At 39.8% G+C, this 24,365-nt stretch overlaps 1 pseudogene; it reads right to left on the minus strand.

Annotated features, from left to right (window-relative positions):
- The window catches only part of LOC132069358 (DNA-directed RNA polymerases IV and V subunit 2-like), an 87,051-nt pseudogene that overhangs the window by 29,145 nt on the left and 33,541 nt on the right, over positions 1-24,365 (minus strand).

Raw genomic sequence — 24,365 nt, forward strand, 5'->3', positions numbered from 1 at the left:
AAGAGAAATTGTCCAAGACATAGACAAGGCGGCTAGGGTTCCCCGTATCAGCCTCCCAAGGCTCAATTTCAATAGCTAGAGGGGAGGATGGTATGGTAGGGACCCTACTCAGACTGGGTGTCACGACCCAACTAGAGGGCCATGACGGGCACCCAGAGCTAACCTCCCGAGCACCCCTTATCATACATCTCATAATCATATCTAGGTAGACCACAAAGATAACTCATAACTATCATGATCTGTAAGGGCATGCGTCCAAAAGATAAATGCACATCTATATATTCATCATCAACTATGCCCATATGCGCAAGCCGACTAAGCTGCCAAAAAATGGTATACAAAAATATGAACCGATGAGGTTATATGACATCTAACTATATACATCTATCTATGAGCCTCTATGTCACGACCCAACCCCGTAGGCCGCGACTAGTACCCGAACTGGGCACCCGAACACACATATACATCAGAATCACAACACTGGTCTATGCGTACACAAATATCAAATGTAACATCACACTATCGCAAACACAAATACAGATGTATCAGAAACCGGTAAGGCTGTGTTTCAAATTTATTTTATTACCAGAAAAATTTTGGCAGAGTTTTCTTTGTTTTTCTGATTATCCAAAAATAACCTACACACGAAAAATACCAACAAAGGCCACACAAAATAACAAACAACATATATATATATATATGGGCCGACAAGGCCGCTATGTATGTGAAACCGCCCAACACACGCGCGTATCATATAAGTCTAACCAAACCGGCGGGCACAACCCACACACGTTTATCCAATACGGTACCTCTAAACGAATGACAGAATCATATGACGGACGGGCCCCGCCGTACCCCCGAATAGGACGAATATGTACAACGTAAAAGTATATACCAAAATGCGGCTCCGGAAATAAAGGAGCACTTCAACGTCAAAGAGAGAGGGTGACCTAACTCGGCGGATCACCAAGTGGTGCGTACGTACCGGCGGCATGAAACGCGACCCCCGAAGAAAGGGGAGTCGGTACGAGAATGTACCGAGTATGCAAAGCAGGAAATGCAAAAGCGAAGTCATAACCGAAATAAGGTATACAGAACGTACGCATAATAACCCAAATGCCAAAGTACTTATATCCTCAAATCATCACATATTACATACCACATATACATACATACCGCGGCCAAGAACCCAGCGGTAATATCGCATATTCATATACCGCGGCCAGAACCCAATGTAATATTACCTATACCCATATACCGCGGCCAGAACCCGGCCGGTGATGCCACATATACACCTATACCGCGGCCGGAACCCGGCGGTAATACTACGTATACACATATACCGCGGTCAAGAATATAATGTTACGTCACTCAACATACCAAACCGAACCTCGAAGTCATAGTCACATATCAAAATCACATGCATATGAGCAAATAAATAATTAGATTACCTTCCAAATCCGAAGGCCAAATACATCCATAAACATCGGAAAGTATAGAAACAAGTTTCAGATTTATCGGAATTAGTATACAAAAGTTACACCCTTCTGAAATCGTTCTTATGTGTCAAAATGTATTATCAAACTCAATGAAGTAGTTAAAATAACTATTTTATAGTAACCGGAGCTATGGTCAAAAGTTCTCTTTTCAAAATCACACGAATATACCAAACAGAGCGACATAGGGAGATCTCGGAATGCGTGGGCCCCACCTCGGTCAAATTGAGGCGGCGTACCCCAAACTATGATCGTTAGGCCCTACGAGGTCATATACCTAGGATTCTAGGCCCTCCAACATCATTTGGGCAAACTACGGATGCTTAAGCACTTATTTCACCAAAACAAGACATTTTCACTTCAATTCTGCTGAATGAAAAAGGGGTAAATTTGGACGTAGATTCCAAAGAGTAGAGTCATCCCCGAAATCCGAATTCAAACCTATTACATCTAGGACATGCCAAGAGAAGGAAGGGTGGAGCTTTACATACCTTATTCGCTCCTTAAGCTTGTCAAAACTCAATTCCCGTTTCCTCCAAAATCTGCAATTGGTCACATTTACCAATTGTCATTTATAAGCTTTAAGGCTAAAATTTGGAAGTAGTGCTTGTTTATGGAAATTCCGACAGCACTTCCCCTATACATATAACATCCCCGAGAATCATCTCGGCTTAAAATATCAACAACAACAACCCAACAACATCAATAATCCTCACAAACTACATTATGGCATAAGTAGTCCCTTTCTACAGAATTCAATAATTTCCATCCAAACTTCACATTATCAAATTAATATCAACATTTTTCATATCCATTAACTAGCTCAAGATTATTCAAATACATTCCAATAGCATTCCAAACAATATTCACGAATTCAAGTATTTCCGCCAATTCCATATTCTATCCAAAGCTTCTTCAAATGCAATGAAACTTCCAAATCACATTGTTTTCCTTCCAAACTCATCAACAACAACCATAATTCACATCTTACAATTTCATTTCCATAACTACATAATCTATAATAAAATCATATACTTTCCGACAACAACTTAACAACAACTTTCTCATGCCAACTAAAACCCTTCACTTTCCATTTTTAACACAAGACTCTAACATCGCAATTAACATACTAAATAATTTAATTCATATTCCATTACTCTTCCATACACCATGCGGCCATACCCTATATTTCCAAATTCAACCAAATTCATTCAACTTTCATTTCCGATATAAATTCCACCATAACCACAACTAGATCATAACATAAAATTCAACTCATATTATCTACACAACTTTGCACATACACGGCCACAACACCCATATGCACAACACACAAGATTTTCATACTTTTTATTCATTTCCACATACTACAACATATATCTACCTTCCATAACGTAAAAGAACATAAAATTCTTACCTTTCTCCAATAAATTCTCCTTGCCACCAAAGATAGTTTCTTGGCAAAATAATTATACCACTTTGTAGAGAGTCTTGAGCTTGACAAGAATTCAAGAAAATTATAATTCTTGAATCAAGGTTGAAGGTTTGAGAACTTTTTTTTTTTTTTTTTTTTCCTCTTTCTCTTTGGCCGTGAGCCTCTCCTCTTTTTTTTTTTTTTTGATTTGTTTGATTTCTTGAGAATTCTAGAGATGAACTCCTCTTTATAATAATTAGTCACATGCTTGGCATATGACTAATTCCATGGGTTGGGCCAAGGCCATGTTGGCCGGCCACCCCCCTAAACTTTGGGCCTCATTTTTCCATTTTTTTTTGGCCCAATTGGTTATAATTCTTGTTTTGAAATTCCCGGAACAAACTTCCAAAATTCCAATTCCGCCCTTAGCCTTCCTCGATAATTCCGCATCCATACTTCCATAACCGGCATACACATATTAAGAAAAATCCAAACATGACCTTATTCCTTACAAGTCAAGGTTATTCCCAAATTTTCCAAATACGCAAAAATGCCGGATATAACATCCTCCCCCTTTAGAACATTCGTCCTCGAACGTTAAATTAGCTTTACGGGATCTTATGAGAATTTTGGAGGAGTTTCCTTTACAATTATCACGGTCAGCTTTATACATCAATCATAACCAATTAAAGAGTTTTAAATTACCCGTACCCGCGCGTAACGGTGGCGCCTTTACGATCCCGTCCACGGGTCAACGCATATAGGCGGTTCGATGGACCGCCGAATCGGAGGCTCCGCCACGGCCTCGCCCACGGCCGGCCGGTGTCGGCATGCCTCGGCCATCGGGCGCATAGCTACAGAGGTGAACGAACCGGAATCGACCGTGATCAGGTTGAGTGCAAGGATCCCCGCCCCCCCGAGTGGACAATCTCTCATAGTGGCCCCCGCCGGCCAAAAAGCAAGCACCCGTGGCACGACGACAATCCCCACTCGAGTGGCGCCCCCTACGCTTAAGGGACATCGGGGTAGGGTGGCCTCAATCGGCTAGAATCTAGGTCCACCCGTGATCCCGAAGCCCTGGAGCTTGACTGTCTCTCGGATACCCCACACCATCTTTCCAACCGTAAACCGTGGGGCGTACTTCCGCCGGGCCGGGGAGGGTATCTCCGCTCCGGCCGCCGCCGAGGTCGCTTCGCCGTGAATCCCCGTAATCACCTGGGGGATCTAGCCCTCTTGGGCGGCCTCTCGTCATAATCTCTCCGATGGACCGATCTGCTCGACGCCCCGTCCTCCATCCCCCGGGCGTAAGCACGTGCGGAACGGCGTATGTCCATATCCGTCCGTGACGCCATCGCCATGCAACTATCAATCAAGTAGCGGTCCAACCCTATCACATATCGATGCATCCGGTCGGCCATATCCGCCACTATAGCAAAGTGCATGTCCGAGCTTCAGAATCAAACTCCAAATTATACTCACGAACACCCAACCCCTCTCGCCGTATTTGTAAAAATCTATCAACCTCTCGCCCTCCGCAACTCCGGGCAAAAAGTGTCGGAGAAAGGCATATACAGAAATGATCTCGTCCCACGTGGCCGGGGAGCACCTCACCCCCGGATAGTCCCCAAGACTCATACCACCGAGAGCGACATCCCGTAGTCTATGTGAAGCTAGCTCGAAGCGACTCGGGTCAAAGGACGAGCCTCGACCGGTGTTCAACGAGCGCCGCATCTCGCATCGATAAAGCCCTGGGGTCCTCCTCCTTGGGACCCGAAAAACTCGGGGGGGGGGGGACTACATGTCGTGAAATCGCGGACCCTCGGGGACCGTCACGTGTCATCATCATCACCCCTCGCCCGCGTCCACGAACCGTCCCCGCTACTAAAGTCGTCAGTAACTGTACCGCCTCCCTCAACGTCCTATCCTCCGCCCCGGGCTGGGGAGCTGGGGGCGCTGAGGGACTGCTCCGCCCCTGCGGTGGTGGAGTGGCTGAACCCTCTGACCGAAGTACAATGCCGGGCGTGGTCCGAGCACGAGCCCGTGTAACTCTCGCCGCCCGACTAGTCTCTCCTACCGCCGCCTTGCCCTTCTGGGCGGCCGTTGCCTTCTTCGGAGGCATCCCGAAAAGTATCACAATCGGTCGAAAAGAGTCATCCTATAGTACGGCTACTATCGCACGATCTAAGATTCAAAGAAAGTAACACCTAAGATGTCCCGTAGCCTCTTGTCTATAGACGTGGTGCACAACACACCGATAAACAAGACTCTACGAGACACGGTCGGGACATTCCGAGGACGAACCGCTCTGATACCACTTTTGTCACGACCCAACCCCGTAGGCCGCGACTAGTACCCGAACTGGGCACCCGAACACACATATACATCAGAATCACAACACTGGTCTATGCGTACACAAATATCAAATGTAACATCACACTATCGCAAACACAAATACAGATGTATCAGAAACCAGTAAGGCTGTGTTTCAAATTTATTTTATTACCAGAAAAATTTTGACAGAGTTTCCTTTGTTTTTCTGATTATCCAAAAATAACCCTGCACACAGAAAATACCAACAAAGGCCACACAGGGCCAACAGAACAACATATATATATACGGGCCGACAAGGCCGCTATGGCGGGTGAAACCGCCCAACACACGTATCATACAAGTCTACTAAACCGATATGCATCAATACAACCCACACACGTTTATCCACGGACCTCTAAATGAATGACGAGTAACACGGGGTCATATGACGGGACGAAGACCCCCGCTCGTACCCCTGAATAGGCGAATATGTACACACGAGAAAAATATATACCAAAATGCGAGCTCCCGAAATAAAGGAGCACTTCAACGAAGGAGAGAACCTAAGGCGGCGGATCACCATGGTGCGTACGTACTGCGGCATGAAACGCAAAGCCCCGAAGAAAGGGGAGTCGACACTTTATAATGTACCGAGTATACAAAGCAGGAAATGCAAAAGCGAAGTCATAACCGAAATAAGGTATACAGAACGTACGCATAATAACCCAAATGCCAAAGTACTTATATCCTCAAATCATCACATAGTACATACCACATATACAAATATTTCATACATATGCAGAAGAGTAGAGCACAAGAACCCAACCGAACGCAATATCGCATATTCATATAAATAAAATAACGAGAATAATCACAAACGTACCGTCATGTAATCATTCATCCTACCACATATACCGCGGTGTATCCGACCCATATCATATCTCAAATCATCACATATACACCTATACATACATGAACGCGGCAAGATGTAATATATACCGCGGCCACGTATACACATATATCGCGGTGCTCAAGAATCCATACCGCGGTGGGGAACTAGGGCGGTGTGCTGTATACGTCACTCAACATACCAAACCGAACCTCAGAAGTCATAGTCACATATCAAAATCACATGCATATGAGCAAATAAATAATTAGATTACCTTCCAAATCCGAAGGCCAAATACATCCATAAACATCGGAAAGTACAGAAACAAGTTTCAGATTTATCGGAATTAGTATACAAAAGTTACACCCTTCTGAAATCGTTCTTATGTGTCAAAATGTATTATCAAACTCAATGAAGTAGTTAAAATAACTATTTTATAGTAATAAGCTATGGTCAAAAGTTCTCTTTTCAAAATCACACGAATATACCAAACAGAGCGACATAGGGAGATCTCGGAATGCGTGGGCCCCACCTCGGTCAAATTGAGGGGGCGTACCCCAAACTATGGTCGTTAGGCCTACGAGGTCATATACCTAGGATTATAGGCCTCCAACATCATTTGGGCAAACTACGGATGCTTAAGCACTTATTTCACCAAAAAACAAGACATTTTCACTTCAATCTTCGCATTTTGAATGAAAAAGGGTAAATTTTCACGTAGATTCCAAAGAGTAGAGTCATCCCCGAAATCCGAATTCAAACCTATTACATCTAGGACATGCCAAGAGAAGGAAGGGTGGAGCTTTACATACCTTATTCGCTCCTTAAGCTTGTCAAAACTCAATTCCCGTTTCCTCCAAAATCTGCAATTGGTCACATTTACCAATTATCATTTATAAGCTTTAAGGCTAAAATTTGGAAGTAGTGCTTGTTTATGGAAATTCCAAAGACTTCCCCTATACATATAACATCCCAGAATCATCTCGCCCAAAATATCAACAACAACAACAACAACAACATCAATAATCCTCACAAACTACATTATGGCATAAGTAGTCCCTTTCTCCCATATTCAATAATTTCCATCCAAACTTCACATTATCAAATTAATATCAACATTTTTCATATCCATTAACTAGCTCAAGATTATTCAAATACATTCCAATAGCATTCCAAACAATATTCACGAATTCAAGTATTTCCGCCAATTCCATATCCTATCCAAAAACTTCTTCAAATGCAATGAAACTTCCAAATCACATTGTTTTCCTTCCAAACTCATCAACAACAACCATAATTCACATCTTACAATTTCATTTCCATAACTACATAATCTATAATAAAATCATATACTTTTCCGACAACAACTTAACAACAACTTTCTCATGCCAACTAAAACCCTTCACTTTCCATTTTTAACACAAGACTCTAACATCGCAATTAACATACTAAATAATTTTATTCATATTCCATTACTCTTCCATACACCATGCGGCCATACCCTATATTTCCAAATTCAACCAAATTCATTCAACTTTCATTTCCGATATAAATTCCACCATAACCACAACTAGATCATAACATAAAATTCAACTCATACACCACACACTTTGCACATACACACACACACCCATATGCACAACACACAAGATTTTCATACTTTTTATTCATTTCCACATACTACAACATATATCTACCTTCCATAATGTAAGAACATAAAATTCTTACCTTTCTCCAATAAATTCTCCTTGCCACCAAAGATAGTTTCTTGGCAAAATAATTATACCACTTTGTAGAGAGTCTTGAGCTTGACAAGAATTCAAGAAAATTATAATTCTTGAATCAAGGTTGAAGGTTTGAGAATTTTTTTTTTTTTCCTCTTTCTCTTTGGCCGTGAGCCTCTCCTCTTTTTTTTTTTTTTTTTTGATTTGTTTGATTTCTTGAGAATTCTAGAGATGAACTCCTCTTTATAATAATTAGTCACATGCTTGGCATATGACTAATCCCATGGGTTGGGCCAAGGCCATGTTGGCCGGCCACCCCCCTAAATTTTGGGCCTCATTTTTCCATTTTTTTTTGGCCCAATTGGTTATAATTCTTGTTTTGAAATTCCCAGAATAAACTTCCAAAATTCCAATTCCGCCCTTAGCCTTCCTCGATAATTCCGCATCCATACTTCCATAACCGGCATACACATATTAAGAAAAATCCAAACATGACCTTATTCCTTACAAGTCAAGGTTATTCCCAAATTTTCCAAATACGCAAAAATGCCGGATATAACACTCTACATGGAGTGCATGAAATCATAAGGACGGGACAGGACCCACCATGCCTATATGTACACAAAAGAATAGTACCAGCAAAACTGTAGCCCCATAACAAATGGAGTGCTCCTGTACAATCGCTGATGAAGCAACCTAGGGGTCTGGTCCATCTCCCTGCCTATCTGCAGGCATGAATGCAGCGTCCACAAACAAAAAGGACGTCAGTACAAGTAATGTGCCGAGTATGTAAGGCATAAATGAAAACATAAGGAAATGATATGGAAAGTAACATAAGATAAGAGAGATAACACCACATCTAAATGCCTCTTAAGGCGGATTTCATACATGCTTAGCCTTTTTAAAAAAAACAGTTATATATATATATATATATATAAGTGTTAGTGCTGCGGAACGTGCATCCCGATCCATAAATCATATCATCCCGCGTCCGGGGCATCCCGTGTTCGGGGCAACATCACAATGTACCCACTGCAGTGGTGTGCACATCTACGTGCCGTACCTGGCCGACTATAGCGCAGCTCGGTATGAGAAAATACATACATATATATAAAGCATGCACGAGAGCCCAAAGAAAAGCAATAAATCTATCAGAGTGATGTAAGGTTGGTAAACCTCCAATTTCTATTATGGACTCATCATCATCGCTATATCTCCCCTTGAAAGAACAACTGCCATAAGGTGAGATCAAGAACAATGAATAAAATCAATAATCATAGAACAAACTCAATAATATCATAGGAACATTAAGAACCATAAGCTTTGGTATCTCTAGAAATGAACTCATCATCATCATGGAGAACATTTAACAATAATATCATACAAACCTTGAGAATCATGAGCTTCTAGCATTTTTAGGAATAAGGAAATTATAGATATTGTGTGTAGGTTCATAACAAAGGAATCATGCTTGAAGAAAGAAAGGGTTAGCCTTAACATACCTTTTCGTCTCCTTAACTACTTAACGTTTTTCCTCCCAAGCTCGTAAATCTACATTCAAGATAATTCATTCTAGAGTTAAGGCTTGAAAACTCTCATAAGGACAAACTAGAGTAATTTGTGTGCTAGCGAAAATTGGGTAGCATTTCCCCTATTTCATCTACTTCTACCAAATTGCAAAACAACTCCCAAACGATAATAGAAACATCAGCAATCCGATACACAAGAGATTACATTCAAGTTATGCTTCATTCAATCCCAAAAACTCCTTTTCATTAGCAACCCATAACAACTTCAACACGACCCCTTATACACTTGTATACAACACTTCCTCATCATCATTATTACCCCTCATAACAGGATTATACTCATAACATGCCAAAAATTATAACTCAAGTAAATTTATAGCTAAAAATATTATCAAATTTATAGTTGAACTTTTTTTTTCATTTTCCTCCTTCAATCAAATTGTATAACAATCAAACAACCTCAACAACATGCAATAGATGTGAAAACTTACCTTAATCATGCAAGAGCAAGCTTTGGATCCAATTTCTTCACTAGGATAAACCTCTAACTTCAACACCAAAAATATATTTGAACTTTACTAACACTAGTGAGCTTTCTCGCACTTGAATCTCTTGATCCTCTTGGGTTTGGCTTTGATTAGCCTATGAACTTAAGGAGAGGGTTTTGGAAAGTATTCGGATGAATTTTAAGATGGAAATGGTGAAAAATGAACCTTGGATAAAATTTGTAAAATCAAAAAGTCAGCCACCAACTTATTTTTTTGCGACTAATTTGACGGACCGCAGAAAATTTGACGCTCTGTCAAATTGGTCCATCAAATGGACCACCCAAAATGTGCTCACTGGAACTGCTTTGCGGTGGGAAAAATTTCATTTGACGAGTGGCGAAAAGTTTTTGTCACGACCCAACTAGGGGCCGCGACAGTACCCGATACTTGTCCGAGCACCCTTATCTAACATTCCATCTTAGTTACTAAGCGGGCCGTATGAGTTACACCATATTTTTTTCATCACATTAACATTAATAGCATAATTATACCCATAGTCTAATAAACTTTGCTAGCACATTATACGACGAGGACCATCAAAGGTACAAAACGACTAGCGAGCATCTCTATCTACGAGCCTCTAAACATAGTACACATATACATAGAGAGGGGCCGGGCCTTGCGTGCCCGAATATATACACACAAAGTAGTACCAAAGGGACGAGGCTTCGGAACAACCGGAGCGCCGCCAAAATCTTCTTGGGGAAACTCCTAGGGATCAAATCCGTCTACCCGCCGACTGCGTGGCATGAAACGCGGCGTCCAAGAAGGGACGTACGTACGAATAGAGTACCGAGTATGCAAGGCATAGAGAAAAATAATACAACGAAAAGATAAAGTATGGATAACCATGTCATGAAATCATAGGGCATATAGTGGGATAAAGAAGTAACTCAGACATAGGAATGCCCTTTCAGGCCAGATGCCATGCATGCTTGTCTTTCCTTTTAAAAAAACATTTCCTTTTTCATAGGCGTAGAGAAATAGAACTTATATCACATCGTGTTATATCATGTCAAAACATAGTGTGTCATGTAGTATCATAGCACCGAACAGCGTCGGCTCGCCCACATTGCGCCGGAATACCCCGGCTCGCCCATGAATCCCGCGTCCGGGATCCCGCGTCCGGGATGATAAGCCAGCTGACCAGGTGGCAATAAAACATGTTTCCCTTCCCATTCCCCATGTGTCCTTTCCCCCATGTCCCCATATTCATGTGCATATTATATAAGCATGCAGGAGAGCCCAAAGAAAGTCATGTACCCATCGGAGGGACGTAAGGTCGGTGACCTCCGATTGCATTATGGAGTAATCAGGGTCGCTTTGTCTCACCTTGAAGGAACAATTATTCTAAGATGAGACTATCAACGAAGATCATTATTAAGAGATCATAGAGCATAGTGTAGCGTGTCATAGTCATATTCATGGTAAGTACATATTCTTCACATATGCGTCATAGCCATTTTCTTATACTTAGCATCTTCATTGTCATCATAAAAATATCCTCGTTAGCATAGTTACGAAACTTGTCATTTGATGACGAATAAGGATCAAAAGTTTCCATCGGGTTCTACTTCAAAATAAGTCAAATAGCACAATAAGGAAAATCCGAACCAATGGGTCCACCTCGGGTCAAATGAGGCGGCGTATCAAATTTACATATATTATAATTTATGGCGTCACTTATGAGGATCTTAGGGTAATCGGGTCCTATTTGTGTAAGTTCTAGATGTCTAAGAACTTTTTCCAACATTTTGCGCAATTTCTAATTCAATTCTACTGAGTGAATAGTGGTTAATTTCGATCTCGGATTTCTAGGAAAGGAATTGTCCCCGAGGCCCGTGTTCAAGCCTACTACGTCTAAGACATGCCAAAGAAAGAAAGTGAAGCCTTACATACCTCTTTTCGCTCCTTATGCTATTCCAAATTCAAGCTCCAACTTCGCCAGAATCTACAATTTGGTCATATTTACCAAATGTTAGTTCAAGTGTCTAGAAGTAAAATCTCAAAGTGACACTTGTCTACCGAAATTTCGGCAGCACTTCCTCGAAATACACCATACCACCAAGTTCAACTTGGCCAATTTCAACCAACAACAATCCCGGAATGCAACCCGCCAAACTATCAACATAAAGTCAACAACCATGCTAACAATTTCCATATTCAATCCAAGCTACATTATAATAACTCAATGAATATACTACTTCCTTCAAAACCTTCCAACTCCAATGAAAACAATAATAACCTTATAATACATATTCCAACAACACCATACTAATATCATTGTCTTTCATTCATGTAAAAACATAATATTCAATTTACATAAACTTCAACCACAAGCCTTCAACTACCAAAATTTCTCTAAGATCATTAAGCTTTTCATTAGCAATATAGAATCCACACACAACAACACTCCATTCTTTTAAATAAAATTGACTCATTTTCCTCTATACCGCACCATAATTACACGGCCAACATCATGCATGCACAACCACAACCTTTGCAAAATCGTGCAACTTCCATCATCAACATAACATTTACAACAATAACAACCAAACACTAAATAAAATAATTAGCACAAAATCTCTACACACACACATATACACATGCACGCCACCCCTCCACTTCCTTATTTCTCATGAATTTCACTCCTTTTTGTATACTACAACATGCAAAAATATCCATAACATGTAAAGAGAATGAATTCTTACCTCCTTCTTTGATTCTCCAACTTGCTTGAATTTCCAACTTATGAAGTTGTGTTTTCCTTGCTCTACAAATCACTCCACCTTACCAAGAACCCTTTATTGAATTGCTTGGCTAGAAAGAACAAGTTGAAAACTCCCTCCTTCTTCTTCTTCTTCTTCTTTTTTTCTCGGTTTTTCTCTTTTTTTTTTTTTTTTCTCCAAGGCCGAATGGCCAAGTTCTTTCTCCTCTTTCTTTCTTTCTTGTGTTCAACTTTCTTGAAATCTCTAGAAAATTTGATAAATTAAGATGACTTCCTACATATATATCCACAAGTCTTCCAAAAATTTTCATTATTTATAAATAGGTCCCTCAATTTTGGTCACATGCCTCCTTTCTTCCTCTTCTAGAATTTTCCTCCTTTTTCTTGATTTTTCTTAATTTTTCCCTTATTTCCTCACATGGCCAATATGGCCCTTTGAAACCTTCATGAATCCCTTCCGTAAAATTCCCGTTTTTCCCCTCTACTTTTCTTAATATTACCATTTTACCCCTAGCCTTCCACACTACTTCCCGACTCATTTTGCGAATTTCTCTTTTTGCCCTTAACCTTTCACAACATTTCCATACTAATAACGAGTCATAAATAATATTTATAACAACTCGTCCGTTAAAATTGATTTTTGAAATTGGTCTTGCCCTTAACTTTCCACGACGACTCGAATTTCCAAACGTACAATATACGGGCTATAACGGTCTTTGCGGTCAAACAACCGAACGATCAAATTTCTGCTCTTTTACGTCGTTGTCTTAAAACACCCATAACTTTCTACTCTGATGTCACCTTGACGAACGGTTTGTTGCGTTGAAAACCAGACTCAATGAACCTCAATTTAGATGGATAATAAACACCAAAACTCCTCATATTCTAGGAGTTATACCTATCTCAAGTTGGACTAAAAATCCTATAAAAAATTCTGCCAAGTTTTCCCAATGTTCCGACAAACTTAATTTCCTTAATTCACTTGTTCTCAAATCCTTCCATAGCTTATTACATGAACTTAAACCCTCATAACCATAAGATAGGCAGATATAATCTCATATGTCCTAGAAAATAACTCCAGATTCCATGATTAGGACAACTAACACCTAACGAATCTCAACTTACAAAACTACGAGGTTTAACATCCTTCCCCCCTTAGAAACATTCGTCCTCGAATGTTAAACTCTTAGGAATTCTATAAAAATTTCGACAGAGTTTCTCCTGTTACTATAGTACTACCAACCTATTACAACAACTCAAAATATACAACGCCACACAGGGCTACAACAAGAATAACAAAGAATGGCCTTAGGCGAGCAATAATCATAAAAATAAAGCATTACACTCCTGAAGACTATGGGGTCTCTGTCTGAACCTCCTATGGTAGTGGAAATGAGTTTGGATACCTGGACTTCATAATTTCTTTAGTCTCCTAAGTCATTTCTTCCTTATTCATGTTCCTCCATAGAACTTTAACTGAAGCTATATCTTTAGTCCTTAATCTCCGAACTCGTCTATCTGGGATAGCAACGGGAACCTCTCTTTATAGGATAACTGGTCGGTAATTTGCACATCAGTTACAGGTACAACTCTAGAAGGATCTCCAATGCACTCACGAAGCATTGACGCATGCAAAATCAAAAGTGAATCGACTCCAAGTCTGAAGGTAGACCTAACTCACAGGCTACCTGGCCCACTTTGCGTACAATCCTGTAGGGTCCAATGTATCGAGTGCCAAGCATACCCTTCATACCAATCTCATAACGCATTTCATCGGTGACACCTTCAAGAATACCCAATCATTTAATTGGAATTCTAAATCTCATCGACGATTGTCTGCATAAGACTTCTGTCAACTCTGGGCTATCAATAATTGGTGCGGAATAAGCTTGACCTTCTCCATTTCTTACTGGATCAAATTTTCCCCAACTAACTGTTACACCTCGCATTTGTACACATTTTGTACATTTGAATAACTCGAGTTAATGGCGGAAAGTTAAGGACAAGGTTAAAAATTCTTTTTAGAATGCGTAGAGTCGTTTATTCATCCTTTGTATTGAACGGGGCGTTAAGGACAAATTCGGAATAAGGATGAATTGGAGGCCAAAAAAATTGGAAACAATTTCATAAAATGGCACAAGTGTATATTGTATATTTGTGAGGTGGAATATGTATGTATGGACAAGAGATGACTAGGCCCAATTTGACTTTGGACCAAGATGACTAAGCCCAAGTAATTAGTCATCCTTAATGACTTAGGAAAATTCAAGAAGGTTGAAGAAAAATTGGAGGGAAAGAAAGAAAAGAAAAATCTAGAAAAGTTGAGAAAATTGAAAAAAAAAAAAGAAGGTGAAAACCGGCCAAGGGAGGCATGTGCATGGCCATGTGCCTCCACTTAAATATATATATGTGTGTGTGAGTCATGAAGACAATACAAGTTGTCATTTTCATCATGGAAAATTCAAGAGAGTTGGAGAAAGGAGAGGAGAAGCCATCGGCTAAGGGAAAGAAAAGGGCTGGCCGAACAGCCCCTATGGAGACTTGGCATGAAAAATATTTTTCTTCAAGTTTCTCTACTAAATGAAAGGCTCTCTTCGACGTGGAGTGGTTGTTGAAGCTAGAAAACCATTCGTTTAGGCAAACACAAAAGCTAGCCGTGGAGAAGAGAATGGAAGAGGTGAGTTCAATCTCATTTTTCTTGTGTTATGCATGATTTGTACATGTTGTGGAATGTAGAAATGAAAGGAATTCATGAAAATAGGGTGCATGGTATGTTGGCCGGATATGTAGTGTTGTGGCCGTGCCTATGTGATGTTGTCAAGAAATGGTGAAGTCATTGAATTTAGCATGATTTTGTGTTGTTGCAATGCATAGAAGGTGAATTAAACTCATGGAGTGTTGTGTGTTTTGAGGTGGCCGAATAGGGGCTGCCTAGTGTGCATGAAATGAAGTCATGTTATCTAGAATTTTGATCGTCGTCGTTACGAGTTCTATGAAGTAAAATGAATGTTTGATGGCTCATATTGAAGTTGTAAATCGTGTGGGCTGTTTGGAAACTAATATGGTTGTGTTGTGATTTCAATGTAGTTTATGAACTTTGAAGGAAGGAAATGTGTTATTGATGTTCCAATGTTGCTTGAGGATTTCGGGTAAGGGGACCCTTTGGTTGAGTTGTTTTGAATATTGTATGGATTCCTTGGAATGTTCTTAAAACATATTTGAAAGGCCTCGGAATAATATTGAACGAATGATCAACGATGCGAGTTTGAATGCACGTAGTTTATTTGAAGGTGAATGAAATGAAGTTGAATTGAATATTGATGTGTTGCCCGAATAGTTGTTGATATTGTTGTTTGGTTTGGCCGGGTTGAATTCCCGGGTTGTTGTTGATTGAAAATGGCCAAGTCGAACTTGGCGGGATGGAGTATTTACAAGGGAAGTGCTGCCGAAATTTCGGTAGGCAAGTGTACCTTAAGATTCAATCTTTAAAAGCCTCTAACCAAAGTTTGGTAAACATGACCAAATTGTAGATTCTGGCGGATTTGCAACTTGGATTCGGAGGAGCGTAAGAAGCGGAAAAAGGTATGTAAGGCTTCACTTTCTTTCTATGGCATGTCTTAGATGTAATAGGTTTGAAAACGTGTCTTGGGGACTACTCTAATCATAGAAATCCAAGATTGAAATCGCCACTATTCATAAGAATTGAACTAGAAATTGCGCAAAATGTTGGAAAACTTCCTAAACCTCTAGAACTTGCATAAATAAGCCCCGATTACCCTAAGACTCTCGTAAGTCATGTTATGAAAGGTATTATACGTAAATTGTGTACGCCGCCCTCATTTGACTCGAGGTGGGCTCATTATTCCCGAATTTCTTATTGTTCTTTTGGTTTATTTTCGTACTATAACTAAAGAGAACTTTCGGTTATCATTCCTATTACTAAACAAGAGTTGTTTTAACTAAACCCTTGACCCCAATGCATGATCTTTCCTCACTAAAAGTTTACAAATGTTTTTCTAAAATATTCTTTTCTTCAAAAACTCGTTTTCCAAAATATTCCTTTTTCTTTAAAAACTAAGTTTTACAATATTGAAAGTCTCAACGACTAAGGCAACGCCTATGATTCTATGCTACCTATGAAGCCTATGATTCTATGATAACTATGATCCTATGATGACTATGATTCTATGACTATGACAAGATATGCTATGCCTATGACATGATATGATATGACATGACATGACACGACATGATATGACATGAAATGTTCTATGTTCTAGTCTCGCCTTATGATTATTGTTCCTTCAAGGTGAGACAAGCGCCCATAGTTATTCCATAACATAATCGGAGGTTACCGACCTTACGTCACTCCGATAAGTACATGACTTTCTTTGACTCGCATGCACGCCATACACCTGATAAGGGGCCGGGGGGACGGGACATATGAAACCGTGGGGAACGGGAAGGTGTACATGTTTTCTTGCCACCCTGGCCGGGCCAAGCTTATCGTCCCCGACGCGGATGCCCGACGCGGGATATATGGGGAGAGCCGACGTATCCCCGCGCGCGGGCGAGCCGCCCGCGGTGGTATTGCGACCTCATATGACCGCGCATGCACGGCATCCGCCCAGGTGGGCACCATACGCACAAAGTTACTCCGTTATCCTAGGATACGTTCTATGCTTCCATGCAGTCATATGATTCCTATGCACAAAGTTACGCCTCACATGACATAATCCGTACGTGCCCCGCGCCTGACACAATATGTTCTACGTTTCTACGCGGTTATCGTTTATGTATATACTTCTTGCTGTGTTACTATCCATGCCTTACATACTCAGTACATTGTTCGTACTGACGCCCCTTCTTGTGGGCGCTGCGTTTCATGCCGCGCAGGTACACCCAGATGATGCGAAGTCAGCAAAGAAGATGTCTCAGCGAAGTTGGCGAACTCCGTTTGCTCTGGAGTGTAGCCGAGTCAGCGCACACGTACTATGGTCCATGGTCGCGCTAGTAGGCTTTGCGTACGCAGTTGTGTGTCTAAGGTGTCAGCTTTGAAAAAGGGTCCATGGGTTGATGTGTTTTATTATACAGAGTCCTCCTATTTGCAAACTGTATTTACTTTGAGAAATGACAAAAAGGTTTTGGAAAAAAAAAAAAATTTCTATGCATTTGTCTATTACTAGTTTATAAGTTCCTATGTGTAATAAGAGTTAGCGGGTTCGCTCGGCTCCGTACACGGGGTCGGGTGCCCATCACACCCTAGTAAAGTCGGGGTGTGACACTAACTTAGTGTCCCCCACTTCAAACCATCCAATTGGTGATCTACACTTTCGCCCATATAAAGCCTCATACGAGGCTATCTGGATGCTGGAATGATAATTGTTATTATAAGCAAAAACTATTGTTATAAGTAAACTCAATAATTGAAAAATGATCATCCCAATTACCTCCAAAGTCTAATGCACATGCGCGTAGCATATCTTTAAGAGTCTGAATAGTACGTTCAGCTTGTCCATCAGTCTAGGGGTGGAATGTTGTGCTAAGACTCACCTGAGTCCCCAACACCTTCTGGAAAGACTTCCAGAAATTAGCTGTAAACTGCATACCTCTATCGGTGATAATAGATAGTGGAACACCATGGAGTCATACTATCTTTTTGATATAATGCTTTGCATAGTATTTAGCTGAGTACGTAGTTCTGATAGGTAGAAAATGAGCTGATTTCGTAAGCCTATCCATAATTACCCATATGGAATCATACTTATGCTGAGAATGTGTTAGACCTCGCATTTTTAGAGCATGAGTATGCCATGTATTCCACCGTATTAATGAAGTATTAGAGACATCCCATGAAGTTTTAAAAGGTACAAGCCATGGGAAGTACGTAACAATGAAGTAAAGGATGAATTACGATCTCGTAAGCCGTAATTGGGAAGGAAAACCTTGGAACCAAAGGACATGACCATTATCAAGTATAATTAATGATAAGTATCATGTATGGAGAGTTTCCGTAAGATTTCGGGACCAAGAAAATCGAAAAAAATAAGTTTGTCGAAAATTTAAAAAATTTGCGTAATTTTTGCGTAAAAATTTGGGTCAACTTTAGAGAAGTATATCTCCTAGTATATCAGGAGTTTTGAGGTGTTTCTAAAGCCTAAAATGAAGTTCGTCGAGTGTAGTTTCTAACGCAATAAACCGTTCATCGATACAACATCGGGGTAGGGAGATATAGGCATTTCAAGATAAGTTGCCAAATGGCTCCGCGGGCCCCACTTGGAAAGTCAGTGGAACTGACTTTCATAGGGTATAAATACCCTATTATTCCCCTCTTTTAACCATTTACACTTCTTTTAAGCCCTAGAAACCTCCATACACTTCTCTTAAACACTTATAACCGCTTAAATTAAGAATTCAACAACATTACACCAAACTCGTTCATGAAAAGTGATTGTTCTTATTTCTACTTAATGTTGTGGTGAGTTTGGTCTTGAAGAATGTTGGTATGGCTAAAGTTCTTCAAGTATAAGGTATTTTCTTCATCCTATCTGTTATGGTGAGTTGATTTGAAGGTTTAGCAAGTCTTACAAGTGACAATAATTATAGAGGAAAGGTCATAAAGTGTTGTGTTGTAGATGTTGAGTTTATGGACTATTTTGAGCATGTTGTGGTTGTGTTGTTGGTCTAATTTGCATGTATATGGATAGTATCTAATGTTTTTGGTGTGTTGATGAGATTATGCTCCGTGATTGGGGGAGAAAGAAGTGTATATTGTTATTGTATGTTGATAAACATCGGGTGGGATGGTTTATGGAATATTTTGGTATTGATGATGATGCTGTTGGTGTTAGTGTTGTTGTTGTCGTCTTGGTTGTTAGTATTGTGATCTCGGGCTAGAAATATAAACAGGGAAGATGTTGCCCGAATTTCGGCAGATTTTAAGGGGATTTAATTTGAAGTCTTAAGAAAAGCATATGATGATAAGCCTAACAATAGTATGACAGGTCTTATATTTAGATTACGAGACCACGAATGATCTTATGTAGATTGCAAGACGGGGAAGTAAGTTGGAAAGTCGAGAAATAAGCTCTGTGTATGTTAAGGTCGTTCTTCTTTTCTTGGCATGATTCCATAAATGGTAAGAGTATGATAAACCTTATGACTAGAGATTAGTCAAAGTAAAGATTGTCATATTTTTGTCTACTTTTCCGAGTGTTATGTTATTCTTTCTAAGGGGCCATATCCCCTCCTTATGTCCTCGAGTTCATAAAGAGATAGAAGGGACATGTTACAGTATCTATACTTTCCAGCACATACCTGATATACATACATTTTATTTAGCCTGGTCACTTGGTCAGTGAGACATTTTATTTAGCCTGGCCACTTGGTCAGTGAGAAATTTTATTTTGCCTGGCCACTTGGTCAGTGAGACATTTTATTTAGCCTGGCCACTTGGTCAATGAGACAGATTTGCCCAATGGGTCAGAGAGACATTTTATTTAGCCTGGGCACTTGGTCAGTGAGACATATGTTATCATGGTATTGCAATATCGGATGCACTGGGTGAGACATTCAGACCATTCTTTGCTTTCCAGATTATTGTATTTTCAGTTAAGTTTCTGTTTCAGTTATCTGTTGCCTTACATTCTTGGTACATTGTTTCGTACTGACGTCCCTTTTGCTTGAGGGCACGCGTCATGCCTGGGTTCGGTAGTCGGATGACACGATCTAGCTCCAGGCCTTCTACTCAGCTGCAGTCAGTGCGCTCCACTTGGTCCGGAGCTGCAGTCCCTTTGTGGTTTTCTACTTTCGACATGTATAGACGAGCATACGGCTGCCTCGTGGCTTGCTTAGTTGTGTATTTATATTTTTAGGTGTGTGTGCCGAGTTCGATGTAGTAGATGGTCAATATATATATATATATATATATATATATATATATATATATATATAGACTATAGCCTCGTTTATTTGTTGGTATTATTTGTGTGCAGTTAGGCCTTATTGGTTTAAGTTGGGGGTTACTCCTAGAGTTTCAAATTTAGAGTGGTTCGCTTGGGCCTAAGTGTTATATCCCGTGTTTCGCACATTCGGAAAAAATTTGAAATAATTGTGATTAGTTAGAGATGGGGCAAAATTTTGATGTTATTCAATATGTATGTTGTTCATGAAAAATATTGATGCGGAAATATGGAAGAAGGACAAGGGCAAAATTGGAATTTTGAAAATTTATTTCATGAATTACAAAAGTTAGCCATTTAATTGGGCTAAAAAAAAAAAAGAAATCAAGAGGCCCAAATGGAAGGGTGGCCGGCATAGAGAGCCAAGAGCCCAAGCCCATGTTTTAATTAAATCATGTGCTAATTAAATAAATAAAGGGACCATTGTCCATTCTAGACTATTCAAGAGAACAAAAAAAAAAAAAAAGAGAAGAGAGCAAGAAGGCATGGGGTTCGGGTCAACCCCATGGAAAAATCAAGTATGGGAAATTTTGTTCCAAAAATTTATTTCTTCATGTATTTCTACCAATTCAAGGATGCTCTTCAACATGGTATAATTGTTGAAGCAAAAATCCCTCTTATTGAGTCAAAGTTCACAACTTTAGTTAAGTGAGAAAGTTGAAGGAAAAGGTAAGATTTTATCCTCTTTTATATGTTATGAAAGGTTTGTTTATGTTGTGATGTGTAGAAATGGATAAAATTAATGAAAATATGGAAGTTTGCATGATGAATGCATACATATGCATGTGGCCGTGTGTGCATGTGTTAAGTTGTGCAGACAAAGATGAGTTAATTTTACGTAGTATTCTAGTTGTGGTTGTTGTGAACTCTATATTAGAAATGAAAGTTTAATTGAATTTGCTTGAGGTTGGAAATGTGGAGGGTGGCCGTAATGGGGTATGAGTATGGAACAATTGAATAAATTTCTATGTAGTAAGTTGATTGTTGTTAATATGTGCGTTGTCAAGTTAGGTTATGAATTTGAAGCGAGAAATGCATTAAAAAAAATTGTTCTAGGAAAGTTGAGGAGTTTTCGGTGAATTATGGATTTTGGTGGAATTTTTGTATATTTTGTAAAACGATATGAAATACTTCCGAATTGTATTTGAATGGTCTTGAATAGGTAAAGGAATATGAAAATGTTGACATTAGTTTGAGTGTGAAGTTGAGGTAGAAGTCGTTTGGAATATTCTCGACTTGATTAAGGAGTGCCGTTGGCAAAAATTGTTAGTTTTTAAATTTGATAATGTGGCCGGGTTCCATTCCGGGTTTGTTGTTTTGGCCGAGTTAAATTCTCGGGGATGGCTTTTTTTTAGGGGGAAATCGCCAAAATTTTTAATAAAACAAATGTTAATTCAAGATTTGAATTCTTAAAATTCTAATGAATTTTTGGGTTAAATATGACCATTTGTAGTTTTTGGGGGGAAAAGGGGAAGTGATTTTGGGGCCGGGGCATGGGGGAAATAAGGTATGTAAAGTCCCCCCTTTTCCCCTTCTCCCCGGCATTAATTCCATTCATAAAAAACCTGGGGTTCGATTTTGGGTACTATTAATTAAACATAATTGAACTAGAATCCTTATGTTTTGTTGGCAAGTGTTGAACATCAGAACTTTAAAAACCTCCGAATCGTTACGAAACTTTCATTGGACTCCAGAGTTTAATGTTTGTAATTTATTACTTACCTCGACTTGCCCCAAAATTGGGCCATTTTTTTGAAACCGCTTTTATTATTTTTTAATTTTTTTTGAGCAATAAGTAAAGGAAACTCTTGGTCATCTTCCCCCCTCCCGATAGTTTTCTAATTACCCCATTGAGTTCTATGACCTATTTCGACATATCCCAATGGTCAAAAAAATTTTTGCTTAACATAATGCTTGGGCTAAACATGTCCTACGATTGTCGCCCTAATTTCCCTAAATGACCCCCCGGGCTGGACAAAGCTATGAAATGAAATTTTGGAAGTGCTCCTTGGTTAAGTTGATACTTTCGTATCCCTCTACGATGAATAGCCCGACAAAAGTTTTCCCGTTACAAAGTATTGATTTGATTATTCGATATAGATATTAAATTTAAGTAATTTGATATAAAATATTTTGAGATAGGTACTCGCCCAGGCGTTCGATGCAAATGTTCGATGTGATATCCCGGGTTTGAAATAAAAAAATTTGTTTGAGTAATCTATTGTAAATATTTTTGGGCCCAAAATATTTTTACTATAAGTATTATGATGTCGGTATTTTGATATAAGTACTCGTAAAAACGTATTTTGATACAAGTATCTTTGGCTAAAAATTTTAAAATTAAAAGTTTTTAAAAAATCATTGAATGCTCGATAGTATGATTTTTCGATTTGGGGGGCCCTGGTATATGTCCGTCCCCGGCTACCGTGTATATGGGTATGATATACCGGTCTCGGGGGTGCGGAATAATTTTATCAAAAATTTGCGTGGCCGGTTGAATGGGGTGGTATTTCGTCTCCCCCTTACCGGGGAACGGTTAAAGGGGCTTGTGGTATATGTCGGGTCGATTCGGGGGTTTGGTTATGATTTCGGTTTTTGGGTTCTCATGGTATATGTCCGGGTTTCCAGGGACCCCGTCATGTTATGATGTGTTGGTTTTCCCGGCGTGGTATCGTCCCGGGGGCCGGGGTATGTGTTTTCTTCCCCGGGTTTTCCCCGGGGTGGTATATGTCCCGGTCTTTGTATGTTTTTATGATGTGTTGTGTTATGGTGACCAAATTTTCGGCCCCTTTCATCCTTTGGTTCCTTTTTTATGATAAAAAAGCGTTTTTATCTTCGGGTGAATACAAATTTTCTGCCTTCGACTCGACCATGAATGTATATCAATCTTGGGGCCCCACGATCATGATAAGGCTGCTGATATCCCACGTACATCGATTTCGATTGTGATTTGTTGGCAAATTTCCTCCCCCTTTGGGTTGGCTTATGATTCTTTCGGGATTTTTTGGGTTTGCATACTCGGTACTATTCCGTCCGGCCCCCCACATTTTGGGGGGTGCGTTTCATCCACGCGGTCTCCCGGATGAATTGGGGCCATTACGAGAAAACGTTCCGGTCGGGTTGGGGAATCGTTTTCTCCTTTTGGGGCTTTGGAGTCGGAGGACCCCTGATATGCTTTACGGATGGATGTTAAAAGACTTTGCGGGACGTTTGTGGGTTTTGGTTTGCGGTCGAAACGCTCGTCGGCCCCATATGTCGATCTTTTTGTTATGTATTGAATTTTTATGATTATAGATTTGTTCAAGTTGAAGGCCCACGGAAAAAATAATTAAAAAAAAAAAAATTTACTATGTAATTTTTAAACCCATTTTATTTTAAAAAAATTTGACGTGATTTTGTGTGCGGCAAGAGTCGAGGGTTGCTCTGTTAAACCCCGCATTTAAAAGCGTATTCGGAAAAATTGGGAAAAAAAATCGGAATGGTAGGGAAATTTAAAGGGTTTTTTGGGAAATTTTTCTTAGTGTGCTGGGGTGTTTAAGGAAGGTTAAGGACATTGTAATGTATTGATTTTGTTTGGTTCATAAGTTGGTTATGGGAAATGTAGATGTGGGAAAAATCGGAAAGGACTAAGGGCAAAATTGGAATGTCGGAAAAGGGTTTCATGAATTACCAATAAAAGGATTAAGAAAATTGGGCTTGGGGAAAAATTTTAAAAAAATTTGAGGCCAAAACCCTTAAAATGGGGCCATAGCAACAAAGAAGGGAA

Source organism: Lycium ferocissimum, chromosome 9 (assembly GCF_029784015.1).
Source record: "Lycium ferocissimum isolate CSIRO_LF1 chromosome 9, AGI_CSIRO_Lferr_CH_V1, whole genome shotgun sequence".
Lineage (NCBI taxonomy): Eukaryota > Viridiplantae > Streptophyta > Magnoliopsida > Solanales > Solanaceae > Lycium > Lycium ferocissimum.